Genomic DNA, 14,872 nt, shown 5'->3' with positions numbered 1-14,872 from the left:
CAATGTATCCAAATGTTTGCATTAATCTGCAGATAATGTGAGCAGATTTATTTAGTCTTGATAAGGTTTAAATTATAGTTTAGAGTAGACAGTCGAGGCGAAAGCGCACACTAAATCCAAAGGCCGAAGAAACCGATAACCAAAGCTGTGAATTAATGGGCGAGACACGTCGGGTGAAACCGTCAAAGGGCGAGCGCACGTAGATTTATCTTCATATCCGTTGGAACTTCGCCCGGATACACATCTATGTAATATATATTTCGCACACGAGCTCACACATACACACACACACATGCACACATACAATAGTTATTATTCGCTTAGTCTATAACTTAGTTTGTAGACTTATGTTACACCAAAAGTTCGTAAGTATGTGCATATTAAAAAATGTATCAATATATGTGTGTATGTATATCTGTCTTGTTCAAAAGAGAATTTCTATTGTTTAGGTTGAAAAATCGAGATTAAATTAATTTTCTTTGGGTTCAATTACGTTATTGTTTTCCTCTTTGCAGCTATTTGGCTTGGTGTCTTGTTATTTGCTTTTTTATTTGCCTGTTTTTTATTACATAAACAAATAGTAGAATACAAGAAAACATCTTGTTGTACAAAGGTGATTTGGAAATTTCACATTTAAAGGCAAAATAAATGTGTAAAAATAAAAGTATCTGCAGCGCAAAATATGTATGCACGTGGCTTTTATTGTAGGCAAAGAACTCCTTAGAAAATACTTCAATAAGGGTGCGCACATTTTCTCGGAATGAGAAGATTTTCTAAATTCAGACAGAACTAAAAAATCTATTCTTACAGAATGGTGTTGTAGAGTTTTTTATAGAAAAACAATTCTGAAGGGTTGTCACATGTATAAAATTTAAAGTTTACTAATTTATAAGAATATCGGCAACACTAGAATATCTGTATAAAACTTTAAATTTTTAAAAATTCCTCAAATAAATTTTTGTAGGGTTACTACCTTTTTGAAATTAAAAAATTAGTTCACTTGACAAATCGTTCGAAATGTTATAGCGCGCCAAACGAATACAAAAATAACGAATACTTATATCATATATTTTTAGGAGTGTTGCCACCTATGTATTTGAAAATTGCAATTGAAACAAATTAATGCATATATTCAATATTTGTGCCAAAAAAATGAAATTCTTTGGCACACAAAATAAAAATTCTTATGGACCACCTTAATGTACATAATTTAAATTTGGTAGTTATGTTTATGTTACGTCGTAATTCCATATAACAAATTTTGTTCTAAATTTCCCAGCTAACGAAGTGTTCTTAAACGATGCCATCAAGGCGTGAGACACGTTGTTTAGATGTTTCATTTTCTTATTTGTGCATTAAGTCATTCCTCTTTTACGTTCTAATTTACGATCTTTCGAGTGGTACTCCAAACGCCCGTAAAATAATTGTACATCAAATCAGATAAATATTAAGTGTTTTATGTCAAATATTCGTTTACCAAATACTTTATTGCTACATGTAATTACATATTACAGTTATAAATTGAATACTAGCGTAGCATAAAAGTTTATATGGCAAGAAAGTGGCGTATAAAAAATAAATATATTTTAAGTGTTCTTTTTATATCATGAGAGTTAATGACAGGACTTGTATTTGGTAACCCTTTAATCATATTTATATTATAGAAATCCTGGTCCCTATTGTGAAAAATTGAGACATTCGATTCATCCAATTTGGCCGTAGGAGAGCAACTAAAAGTAAATGATTCTTTACGAATCTCACCGAATACACAGCAAACATTTCCTGATCGCCAATCCCTCCTTGATCACCATTTTTCCGCTCACCGCGATTTCATCAAAACCATTTTCTGACATTTCATAAGTGCCAACAATCCGCTTCAGAAATGGATAGATTTTACTGCACTTCAGAAAATCGGTTGCGGTCGGTTTAACTTTTTTATGTTATCCCATGTGGCCAACAAATTTAGAGTTTCTTTTTAAATTCAGATTTATCTAAACGGTCGGTTTTTTAACTTCTAAATTATCAGAACGTAATCCATGAAACTAAAAGTTCCGTCATGATCGGAAAAGACCTTTCCGAACCGTTCCCCACCAATTTCAGAAAAGACGATTATATCGCGCGACTTCTTCAATCTATCGCTGAAGATAATAATTCGAGCTGCAGAGCCAAATCGAGAAGTTACAATCTTCTAAAAAACCAGAATGGATAAGGAAGCGCAGCAAATGAGTTTGGTAGTGAAAGAGCGCAAAACGAAAAATTTCCTGTCATCAAACAAACAGTCAAGCACTCGCGACTTGGCTCCCACGTCAATGCTGGCAGTCATAACATCGAAACCGTCGATAATTTCGTCTATCTTGGAACCAGTTTTAGTTTTAGTTAGTTGAGAAGTAAAGTCCTCTCCCGACAAACAAAGACCAAACTCTATAAGTCACCCATTATAACCGTTCTGCTGTATGGGGCAGAGGCATGGACGATGACAACATGTGATGAGTCGGCGTTACGAATTTTCGAGAGAAAAGTTCTTTAAAAGATTTGTGGTCCTTTGCGCATTGGTAACGGCCAATATCGCATTTGATGGAACGATGATATTGACATAGTTCAGTGTATTAAGAGACAGCGGCTACGCAGGCTAGGTCATGTCGTCCGAATGAACGAAAAGACTCCAGCTCTGAGAGTTGGCAGTACCCACCGAGGAAACAGAAGAAGAAGACCTCCACTTCGTTGGAGAGATCAAGTGAAGAAAGATCTGACTACGCTTGGATTACACAATTGGCGCCAAACAGAGAGAAGGAAAAACGAATGGCGCTGTTGTAAACTCCGCTATAACTGCGTAAACGGTGTCTGCGCCAACAATATTATTGACATATATTCCTAAATAATTTTTTAGCTTCAATATCAACATATCCACATGTTAACTGCAATCCAAATTAAGTACAAAATTAAAGATTTACTTTTTACAGTATCCTTGCTTCGCCCAAAACCTTTGATTTTCATTTCCTTTAAAACACTTTTCAAACTAACCTAATTTGTTTGGAAAGCACATTTTATTAAATAACTTAGATATATTCACCACGGCTGCCTCGCACGCACATACTTTATGTAGGCTGGGCTTTTCTGGCAATACTCGTGTACACTTTTAAATATCCATTTTTATGGCTTTAGTTTGTCGATAAATACGCCTATATATTGGCCGAGTCTATTGAATTTTCTCCAATGATCTGCTGCAGCACTAATTTAAACAATTTATTTACAGAAAAGTTAGCAAACAAAGGAAGGTGTAGCTGTACATAATATATATAAACATTATGGCTGTATCTTGCAAGCAAACATATATATTTGCAATACGTTTGAGACTGAAATATACACAAATATAAATATAAATAGAAACATCTAAGCCAAGTCGCCGAATTCGCACCGGAAATGTGTGCCTTTTCCGACATCATGGACAAGATCGAATTTTCTGCATTTATATTTGTTATTGTACTTTAAAAAGCTTTCATAATATTTCAACCAAATATACGACTGTGCTTATTGAATAACTTTTCAAGCGCATAGCTCATTAAGTGGCGGCCTTCAGCAAAATTCATTGAGTAACTTTTTATGTACTTTCTTGTGTGTATATGTATGAATGTCTTTATGTTTGTTTATATGTATGTGTACTACGGATAGCGTAAAGACGAGCTTGCGCTAGACATAGAATCGCTCTTTTCAACTTGCCAAAGAATAAGGATGTGAATGTATGTGTGTATATTTTAAATATGGCATTAGCAAAATAAAAGTTTTATTATGGTAGTATTATTGCCAATAAGAAGCAAAGCAAGAAAAAGCATAATTTGAAAATAACTGATGATATTCGCTCTATGAAGGGGGTGGGGTGGTATTCTTTGCGGTATACGAGGCGTTTAACTTAAGAAAGAAATTAGGCAGAAAGCATGAGCATCAGTTTAAAGCGCACTGAAATGTAGAAATCAGAAATGTTTGCTGAAAAACGTTTGATGTTTGACAAACACCCATAGATATCATATATATGTATGTACATTAGAGTGTCCGTTATTTCCAATTTTTTTCTTTTTTGTTACGAGCTTCTCTTGAAATTTAAGTGTTTTTGTTTTAGAAAGAAAGGTCCAACGTATACAAGCTCTGCCGTGCGTAAATCATTTTACCGTTTGTATATTTTATATGGTATTTTCTGATCTTCATGATCTTCGTGAGATACCATGTTTACCAAACTTGGTTTTCAATAAATCGATTGTGACATATTGCGCCATCCTGTTAACATCACATATTGTCCAAGTCCATATCATTAAATTCAAGCCAAGAATATTTGGTTACCATTGAGCGGTAGCGATTCCCACAGACTCATGGAGTACATGTACAAGTTGACGCTACTAACTCCGATTTCTGTAGTAAATTTTTCCTTTCCATGATAAAGTGACTAACCCCACTGCAAAGAAATGTCAACGGAGCGAAGAAAAATGTGGCGTCATTCACTGTCTTTATTGAAAAATTGAGCATTCATGAAAGTGATTTATAAAATTTGTGTTGCTCATACGACATGGTGAACTTTGAGAATGCTCAATATAATTAATGTATAGCTTCAACTGCGTATAACTTTAATAGAAATGGTTTTATTGCAAAAATCCTCCTTTTCATCATCAATCTTTTCTGTAGAGCAAACAATTTTAACCTAAAATTTAATTTTCTTAAGCTTATAGCTCTACTTTTTTAATGCAAAATATAAAAAATTTAATGTTAAATACATGGAAAAAGAAATATGACTATTGCAATTAAAGTTTTTTTACTTTGCAAACTTTTTGGTCCAAAAACTGGAACTTCAAGCGGCGTTAAAAAAAAATAACTTGAGAAATAACATACGCCCTAACATGCACACATATATTTATCATGTAAATGTCGAAAGCAACTCACTTCTGACACGGATAATAAAATTATTATATGAAACTTGAATTGCGAATCATGCATGCGTGTCTTCATAAAGATATTAAAAATCAAATTGCTATGGTTCAGGTATTAAACATATAAAAACGAATTTAAATCTTAACTGGACACGATAGAAATGAAGATTTTCAACCTAAAACCTAAAAATACGAAAACATCACTGTAATAATCTCTTTTTGAAGGCATAAACAAGCACAAAAACTTAAATATGAGCAAAAGCTTATGTCAATTTGGACATAAATATGATATATATGTATGTAAATTTTAATATTTCCTTTTGTTTCACAACAAAAAACCGAAGAAGAATTCTATTTACCCGGAGTGAACTTTTGAAATTCAACACGGAATGTGGGTAATTGCCACCCGGCGGCGCGGTCATCACTCGCTTAATGCGTTCGTCAAATCAAGAATTTGTAAAAACAACAACTCGTGCAACATTGTCGAGAGTAAAGTGCAAAAAAACGTAAAAGAATGCACACACGTATACAACGCACATACATGCGTATGAAAATAACATCGCTATCGCACAAGAATGTGAATGGAAGGGAAAAGTGTGAATGTTGCATGGATGCAAATGTGTGTGTGTGTGTGGGTGAATCGCCATGTAATTGAATGTGTCTGCATGCAACAAGAACTCTGACACATTTGACCGAAATGACGGTGAGCACGTGCTGTGTGTAAACAGCGTTAACGCGCGCAAATTCAGCAAACTTCCCGACAACCAACACATTCCCAAAATCAAATACCAAAACAACATGCCAGCATGTGCACACATACACACGACCACATAAAACCAACGATGTGTACCGACACTTGCGTGGCGAAGACACAGGACACGAAACAACGGGCGAGTAAAATGCTGGCCAAAAGTGATTGAGTGTGCGCGCCAACGGGCATACGGGTAAACGACGCCATGCAACTAGAAACGAATTAAAGAACAGTTGCTTCTTAATCGACTTTTCGTTTTCAAGTGGTCAATAAACAACTAAAAAGAATATACTCAAAAGAGACCTAACTTCATATGAAAGGTGTTGTAATGAAAAGAAATTTTCTAAAGTGTTTAAAAAACATGTAAACATAATTAAATGTTGAGTAATATACTTTAATAGTGAGAGTAAGATTCTTTAAAACCTTCAGCTTTGAATTCCATTTAAAGGAGTTTTTTGAGGTGTCTCCATTTCATTTTCCTGACAATTATTATTCTTCACAGAAATAACAAATAAAAACTATCTCCGATCCATGGAGCGAAGCGAATCGATTAAACAGCTGGTATAAATCTCATAGACTGGCATAAATAAAGTGAGTTAATTTTAGAGTCGTTAATACTTCTTTGACAAGGTTATCCAAATACTCGCCTCTATTGAATTCGCTAGATAACTTTCTTATTGCCTTCGCATGTAAAGGTTTCTACAATGTTAGAGAACATAAATCGAATACAGCAAGCAAGGTACACTTGCTTGTTAAATATTGACACTTCTGCAATGAAAAAAGTATCAGCTTCAGTATACATTTGCACTTAATTCCATCAAGCCACTTAATTCCGCTCTGTTGAAAATTGCAAAAATTTAATTTAGATCCTTTCAATCTTTATGCATATGTAACCATATAAATGTGCATGACTTGATATATTTGAAGAGGAGATGAATGACTGTCTCATTTGCTGCTCATTTCAGCCAATCCTCCCACCTATAGGTTCCTCTTACACAACACTCAACACATTCACTTAATCCTTATGAGCACTAAATGCACACGTTCATTTGTATATACGTGTATATGATAGGTAATTGAAATATGTATACGTAAGTCTGTGAGTGCCTATTATTCTTACGGTCCTTGCTGTTGACTTCACTTGTTCATTTGGTGTGTTTGTATCAAATTTAGTCCATTCGCTTTTTATTGTATCGTATGTTTGAAACCGCACACACATATTTACACATTCCTATGCGACGTAAAGGGAAATTTATAGTGATCACGTCATCACCTATTATTAAAATATTAACTTTAACGGCCGAGTATAGGGAATAAACCCAACGAGCATTTACTTTTGAATTAGATTAGGTTAACCTAATCTGGTAGGCCGATAAGCCACGCATAGACCAGTTTTGGTTATTTGCGATGGAGTTCAGTGGCTAAGTAAAAAAGGAGTAATAATCCTTTAGGATGCCGCGCTCGACACCAATTTTAACAGACTCTGTGGCCTCACTATCGAAAGCTCGAAAATACAACACCCCGTTGGGACCCCTAATGCTTACAGCATAGTCAATAGGAATTTCAGATACTCCCAATCTACAGTTGTGCACATGTTTTTGCAGTTTTGCGCCCAGATCGTTGCATTGGGGTTTGATTTTCTTTCCCATGCTTCTGTCGAGATCGTCGTATAGACAATGCATAGGTTTCCCAATGTTGATCACATTTTCGGAATTGCTTACAGGTGAATTAGAGGCCACTTCTGTGGCTTTCGCGAAGCAAAGATCTCAGCTTGAAATATACTGCATTGGATCAGCAACTTAAACTAAATTTAATAATAATTCGCAGTCGAATCTTCAGTCTTGTAATATACATATCTTATATCAATTATTACTATTCAAATGTTTAAACAGTAATCATAAACCATAATTTAGTCTAGTACCCATATTGCCAACTCAAGTATCCATATAAAAACATTTAAAAGCAGCCGGATGCATTCAAATACAAGAAAAAAGTGTGACACATGAATCTAGGTTCAAAGGTTCATGTTCGTTGAAAAACGATTTAGTCAAAAAGGTGTCTGAACGTGTCATCTTTGCATCGGATTGTGACTGGCAGTGAAAATCGAATCCATTGCGAGAAATCAAATAAAAAAAAATTTTTAACCAAGATAATGCCCTGTATTTGGTAGGCTACAAAGGAGCGCTGTTTTGTGAACTTCTAAAACAAAGTGCAACAATCAATGAACAACTTCCCGAATGTGCGACTAGACAATAATTTTCTATAAGGATAACGCTCGGTTTTATATTATAAGACTGGCTAAAAACTTTCCGGGTCTCCGGAAGACGTTTCACATCAGAATAGTATATCATAATTTGGCTTCATTCATTCTTGGCTACCAAGCCGGCACAGTTCTCTTGGGAGAAATCAACAAGTTGCCAATAAGGTGAAATATGTTACGGCTTCACATACATAGATAATGCTCTAAAAAATACTATTATACAATGTGCGTTCCAAAGTAAACAGGACTTTTTGAATCTAACGCCATCTATATGAAGACTGGTGCATAAGAATCTGCTATCCTTATCAATTGTTTAATAAGAATTTCATGACATTTCATTAATTGGAAGTGACGTTATTACGTTTTTAGTATCAGTAAGTTGGTGTTATCGATACTAAAGGTGCTTCGAATAAAGAACCAACATCAAATTTTGTTTTAAAATTGGTAAAACTTTTACCGAAACCTTTCAATTGATGAACCAAGTTTAAGGCGATGATTGCCTATCCCGCCTTCAACATGTGGGCCAATCAAAATCCGCGATCACCGGAAATTCCATCGAAACTGTGTGTGAATCCATCAAAAATCAGCAGAAGTCATTATTGAAATTCATGGAAATGGAATTGAGCTTTTCCAAAACATCGACTTATCGCATTTTTACAGAACATTTGGGCTTACGAAAGGTGTGTGCTCGGTTTGTTCCGCACAAATAGACTGAGGACCAAAAATTGTTCGGAATCCAACATTCGAAGGACGTTATTTGTCTAAAAATCACATTTTAACCACTATTTAACCCGTATTCACCTGATATGGCACCGTGCGACTTCTTCCTTTTCCGAAAAATGCATTTACCCATGAAAGGAAAGCGTTATGCAGACGTAGGGCCATTCAAAAGGCTTACGCCGGCATACATACCGGCCAACAAGCTAAAACACTCCTCCGATATGCTTTTGGACCGTTTAAAAAGCTGTATTGATGCAGAAGGAGACTATTTAAAAAAAATTGATTTGGCCGAAAAAACCATTTGTTCTGTTTTTTTTTTTTAATATTGTTTAGTTTGGTACGCACCTTGTACATATTTTTTAAATAAAGGTTCAAATTTTGAAGAAGAAAGACAGCAAATATATATTTGTGGAATTAAATTTCAATAACCGTAGCGCGAAAATAATTCCTCACATTTTTGAATATTTTTAAATAAGTTATTTTTTTTATATATACACTAGAAAGAAACATGGAATGGTTTAATATGTGTTTTTTCTTACCGTTGATGCCTTATGTTTGGTCTTGCCCTCTTGATACATAATTAAGGCTGGGATTTAATTAACTTTTGTGGTGAACACTTTGGTCTCACATACACACATGAACATGTGGTGCATGTTCCAACATAAAGTTTTGTTACACATTCATATACATATACAAGTCTTTATAGGAATTTAGCGTAATTTTTCGTATTCATTGAGCGTAATTATTCAAAAGGAAGCAAATTAACTCTCGTAACTTTGACGAAGTCGAGCAAAAGTAGGAGTAAATGCATGCCAACCCCCGAAATTTTATGTAAATAGGTATTAATGAAGGTAGGATGATACATAAATATATATTAAATATGAATGAATTGCGAGGGTAGCATACACATTGTGTTCTTTTTTCGGTTTTTTTAGTGGTTCTAATTATAGTAGAGGTTAGCAGTCAAAAACGCGCTCTCAGGCTTCACTAATTCTATTTCCGTAAAAAACAAATCTACTTTCCGCCTCTTAATAAGCTTTAACTAAAGGGTAATCCACTTCGAGATTCTCTACTTTTTTAAAGAAAAAAAGCAGAATCTTTAAATTTAATGGGGAATGATCATTATCATTCGAAAGAACAATTTTTGCATTTCTTTTTCGAAGAATATCTCTTTTAAATGTTGGCCGCGGCTACGCCTCAGATGATCCAAGCTTTAAGTCCAATTTTCGATGACTCGTTCGAGCATTTCGTCCGCTAACTGGCGAATGCCACATGTGATGTTTTGCTCCAAAGGTCTGAATCGAAGCGGATTGGCCGCATAAACTTTAAACTTTACATATTTCCATGGAAAAAAGTCTAACGGTGTGATATCACACGATCTCGGTGGCCAATCGACCGACCCAAAACGTGAAATTATCTGCTCACCGATGTGCTCCCTCAATAAATCCATTGGTTGGTGCGATGTGTGGGAAAACACTATCTTGCTGAAACAAAGTGTCGCCAGAGCTTAAATTTCTGGTATCAAATAGTCGGCTATCATGGCGCTATAACGATCAGCGTTGAATGTTACATTCTCACTCACATTATTTTGGAAGAAATCTGAACCGAAATGGTCCGGTAGAATCATCAACCGTTTTTTTTTCTAGAAGAAATTGCAGCTATTGAATTTCTTCAGGTTGCTAGTCGTCCCAAATCCCCATTGAGCCAGAAATGGATGTCATCACTGAACAAAATTTGGCTCGAAAACGTCGAATCTTCTTGGAATTTTTCAAGAGCCCATAAAGCGAAGCGATGTCGCTGGGAAAGGTCAAGCAGCTTCAGTTTTTGCACAAGCGGTATTTTGTACGCTTTCTGAACGTCAGTTCGATTTGATGCGAACGGCGCCGAATCGACTCTCCACGGTCTTCGTGTACACTTTCAGCTAATGAATGCTGGATCTCAAATGTTGATCTGTCAAAAGAATGCTATTGAAAAAAGCACTTGAACCAACCGTTCCTTATTCGTTTCTAAACAAAAGAAATTTGAAGAAATATTTGGACGATAGTTTCATAGAATCTCTCCAAAATATATCTAATGGATCAACTAATATTTATCTTCCTCGCGGTTCCAATTCAATACTAGTTTCTTGTCCGATCTTGCGGAAGATTCGTTGAATGAACTTTCTTTTTCAACGCATACAGATACAGAAATATTGGTCTATATACTGGAAATATTGGACTTGGTTTATTAAAAACTGTGTTTTTGGTAGATATTTCTTACTCAGCACACATGGATGCGGAAATATTAGTCTAATTGCCCTAGTGCTCCAAATTCACTGTTATTGTTCTATTTTAAACTTCAATTATTTATTTGTCAAAATTGTTGCCTTTATTTCTTGCCCACTCTCCCAAACTTAGCAAACAAATTCAATGAATATTTCGAAACAATTATAATTACCTCATTGTTTTTGGCTTAATCACATTCCGTGTTGGCCTATAAATAAATACTTTACTATTCCAATGTAGGCGGGAAGTTGCTCTGAAACTCCATGACGCTCTCACCGCTCTGTCATCCGAACTAGTCGATGTTTGTGATGGCTTGTCTAAATTCATTGAACTCAAATATTTGCCTATCTGTGCCTGTCATTCTTGCGAGTGCCTCACAAAGGCGCACACAAACTCACTGCTGGCTCCCTGGCGACTCGCCGCACGTAAACAAACAAGAGCATTTACATTTTGCAACGCACAATTATCTTTGTCATCAACTCGTGCTATCGCGGCAACATCAACAAAATTGCTGATGATAAAACAACAAAAAGTGAGCAACATAATCAACAACATCATAATCATGTAAAAAGTCATCATGACACACACACACACACACACAAAAATTGCAACATGATAATGAGCTTGAGCTTGCCGTGAACATCAAATCAAGCAACCCCAAGGGGTGCCTTTCAACAGTCCGCCCCACATGTGTGCTTCATAGGCTTGTCGAAATATAATTGAAGCAAAGAAAAAAATAAATAAATAAACAGCACTCTCTTCGAGTGTCATCTGCCCGCTTTCCCACACATTAGGAGCGTGGCCCGCAAGTACAGCACGTCACTTGACCCTGCATCCCCTTTATACGCTTCCATGCTCCTCATAATGCTCATCATTGCTTTTACCGTTAAGGCCATTAACTGTTGCTTTTTGAGCACGTTCCAACGCACAGCACGTAACTTCGCTTGCTCTCCGCCTGTGCGCCGCAAATGCTCGTGCAACCGCAAATGAGTGTGCGTCGCTGAGTCGTCCGTCATTGAGTGTTTCTCAAAACCAATGTAAAGCAGTGCGTTCAGCTACCTTTGTCCCCAACCGCTAACATGTTGTTCCGTTTTCAACTGTAGCACGAAGGTGCGATTGTGGCTCCCTGCCGCACTGGATTTCACCCCATTTGCGAATGTTGCTGTAAGACTAGGTGTCACTGTTACTGTTACTTCAATTTCACCTAGATACGTCTCTAGAGCATAGTACAATATCCAACAGTACAAGCAGCAGCAGGAAAATGAGTTTCCTAAATTTCCTTTTGCGCTTCATTTCAGCTCAGCGAATACATTCATAATTCTGAAAGGCGGCATTCAGGTCTAGAGCACAGTGGGGCGAAAAAATACATATATCTACAACGACGTTTGTCAAACTCAGAGGAAAATATTAGGCCATCCGTCTGAGCGGGTTATCAATCCGTTTTTGAGTTATCAATCTGAAATTTGACACATGTCGTTTTCTCCCCCAAGAGCTGCTCATTTGTCGGCTCACTGTAACATATAGCCGGCAGCAAACAAACTCAACAATCAAAATCAAGTTACCATATGGAAAACTTTTAATACGAGAAATACTCCCGAAATAATTATTTGCCCAAGGCAAAACTAGAGTTTCCCCACAAATTGTTCAGATCGAACCACTATAGTTGCCATACAAACTGACTCATTTCATTTGTGAGGCTTGTTTTATAAGCTGTTGATTGCCTAATTCTCAAATAGAGTTTTTTTTTTAGAGAAGGAGTTCCTCGATCAAAAGACTATTAAGCTTGACTTCGAGTCCTATAAAAATATTAAATTGAGTAGTCGAAAAGGCGAAACAGGAAACGAAAAGTGGATCAAATACGACAATAATGTGCGAAAAAGATCATTATCCATGCATGGTGAACCTTAGCAAATGGTCGCAACTACAGGATTAACGCCTCGAAAGGTTATATTGTCAACAACTGATGAGATTGACGCCAGCAATCGAAAAAAACGGACTGAACTGATCAACAGAAAGGGCTTCGTCTTCCATCAGGACAACGCTAGACCACACACATCTTTGATGACTCGGCAAAAACTGGGAGAGCTTGGCTGGGAAGTTTTGATGCATCCACCGCACAGCCCTGGCCTTGCACTATCGGACTACCATTTGCTTCGATCAATGCAGAACTCCCTTAATGAAATAAAGTTGGCTTCAAGAGAAGCTTATGAAAGGAATAATGTCTCTATTGGAAAAGTGACAAAAAATTTTGAAGTTTGATTAGAAATACGAAAATACTCTTTCTACTAGCAAATTAATCAAATTACAAGAATTTAAGAGCGCCCACAAATCTTGGCGAAACTCACTAAAGTGGCAACTCTACTACAGCTGCACGTACTTATATTTATTTGTGTTTCGTACATAACATATGTTCGACTATGACGAGTATGTAGCTTACATAAAATCGTGGTGGCATAGTCATATGCATGACTGACTAACTGAGTGCTTTGCTTTTCTGCCATGCCAACTTGCCTCCTGCTTGAGTGCTCATAATATTCTGGCCATCATTTTCCCCTTGCCTTATAGCGACTGCATTGTCTGGTCGCATCTCCCACTTGGCACTTGTATTTATAGACGAAACGCACTTGTTGTTGTTGTTAGTATACTACCGATAAATGCGCTGTATGTTGTGTTTCAAGTTGTACGCTTAGGCGCTGCATTGTTGTTGCTGCTGCTATTCCCGACGTCTTTTTTCTCCGTGCGTGTTGTTGCTGTTTATGTTGTTATTGTTTTTGTTATTGTCGCTGTTGCCTTTACTGTTGCTGTTGTTACGTTTCTACTACTGGCCCATTGACGCTTTCGCAATCGGCCTTCGATACGCCGCACTTCGTCGTGTCCTGCCCTCCGTAGCAACGCTGCGTGCTGCAGTGGCGCTGTGCTGAGTGCTGTTTGCCGTTCTATTCTCGCTACTCGACTCTCCGCCACTCTGTGCTACTGTGTATGCGTGTGTGTGTGTGACGACTTCGGCTTCGCAAATATACTTACACACACACACTCGCACAGGCGGCTTTTATTTACTGCTGCCACTAGCTGATTCTTAGTGGGTGGATGAATGAGTAGCGCGCTGGTGGCTGTTGCGCGTGTGTGTACAGCAGTAGTTGTTGTAATTGTTGTTTCATTTTCAATTTCGTTATCGTTTTAATTTTCGTTTTCGTTGCGAAAATTTCACTCAACAGTAGTAAAACAACAACCGGTGTCGACTGATGATTCGCAAAACTTAACGGAGAAAAGTAGCGCTACGCTTCTTAATTTTTTTGTTGTGTTTACTAATTAAAAATCATATTCTAATACTGCAATGGCAATACACATATAATTTGCAAAAATTTTAATAAATCAGAAGAGCATATACGCATATGAAAATTCGTAAATTATAACAACAACAATAGCAATAATAACAAAAAAAAAATTAAAAAAGTCGAAGAGACAACTGTTCCGCTGGCAGAGTAGCGTAAAAAACGGTATTAAAAACGGCACTAAATATTACAGTTCGTCGTTTTTGCGTGTATAAACAATTTTTTATTATTATTTCAAAAAGGTGCGAAACGAATAATCACCAGGCGTTAACGATTTGAATTGATTTCATATTGGCGTTTGTATTTTGAAGCGTGTGTGTGTGTAGCGGTATGCATGGGGAAAGCAGAAATTAATTCATTATAGGCTTACAACAATAACAACAACAATGAGTATCAACAACAGCATTCAACAACGACAGCGTCTGGCAATTCCATTTCAATTAAAGTCCACTTAAATATAATAGAAATATTGCAATTTCCCCCAATTAGTTAAAATAAATGATTCTGAAAATGTTTCTTTCGTGATTGAGTGGCTGCTCGATGACTGCGTGCTCATACATACATCCATTCATGCATACATATATGCATGTGCAGTCATATACATACATACATACATATAGGCCACTTATCCA

The 14,872-nt window shown here is 36.5% G+C and overlaps 1 protein-coding gene across 2 annotated transcripts in view; it reads left to right on the top strand.

Moving 5' to 3' along the window:
* Nucleotides 1–14,143: 14,143 nt before the first annotated feature.
* LOC108975753 (potassium voltage-gated channel subfamily KQT member 4) overlaps nt 14,144–14,872 on the top strand; it is a 59,791-nt gene continuing 59,062 nt past the window's right edge. Inside the window, exon 1 of one of the 2 annotated variants that reach the window (XM_018944489.1) lies at nt 14,144–14,405. The gene's annotated coding sequence lies outside the window, so the exon portion shown is untranslated. The other variant, XM_018944514.1, reaches the window with a different exon arrangement.

The sequence above is a fragment of the Bactrocera latifrons genome, unplaced genomic scaffold (assembly GCF_001853355.1).
Source record: "Bactrocera latifrons isolate USDA-ARS-PBARC rearing strain unplaced genomic scaffold, ASM185335v1 scaffold_114, whole genome shotgun sequence".
Lineage (NCBI taxonomy): Eukaryota > Metazoa > Arthropoda > Insecta > Diptera > Tephritidae > Bactrocera > Bactrocera latifrons.
Note: the sequence above shows the minus strand (reverse complement) of the source record. Positions and strands in the feature narration are given on the sequence as shown.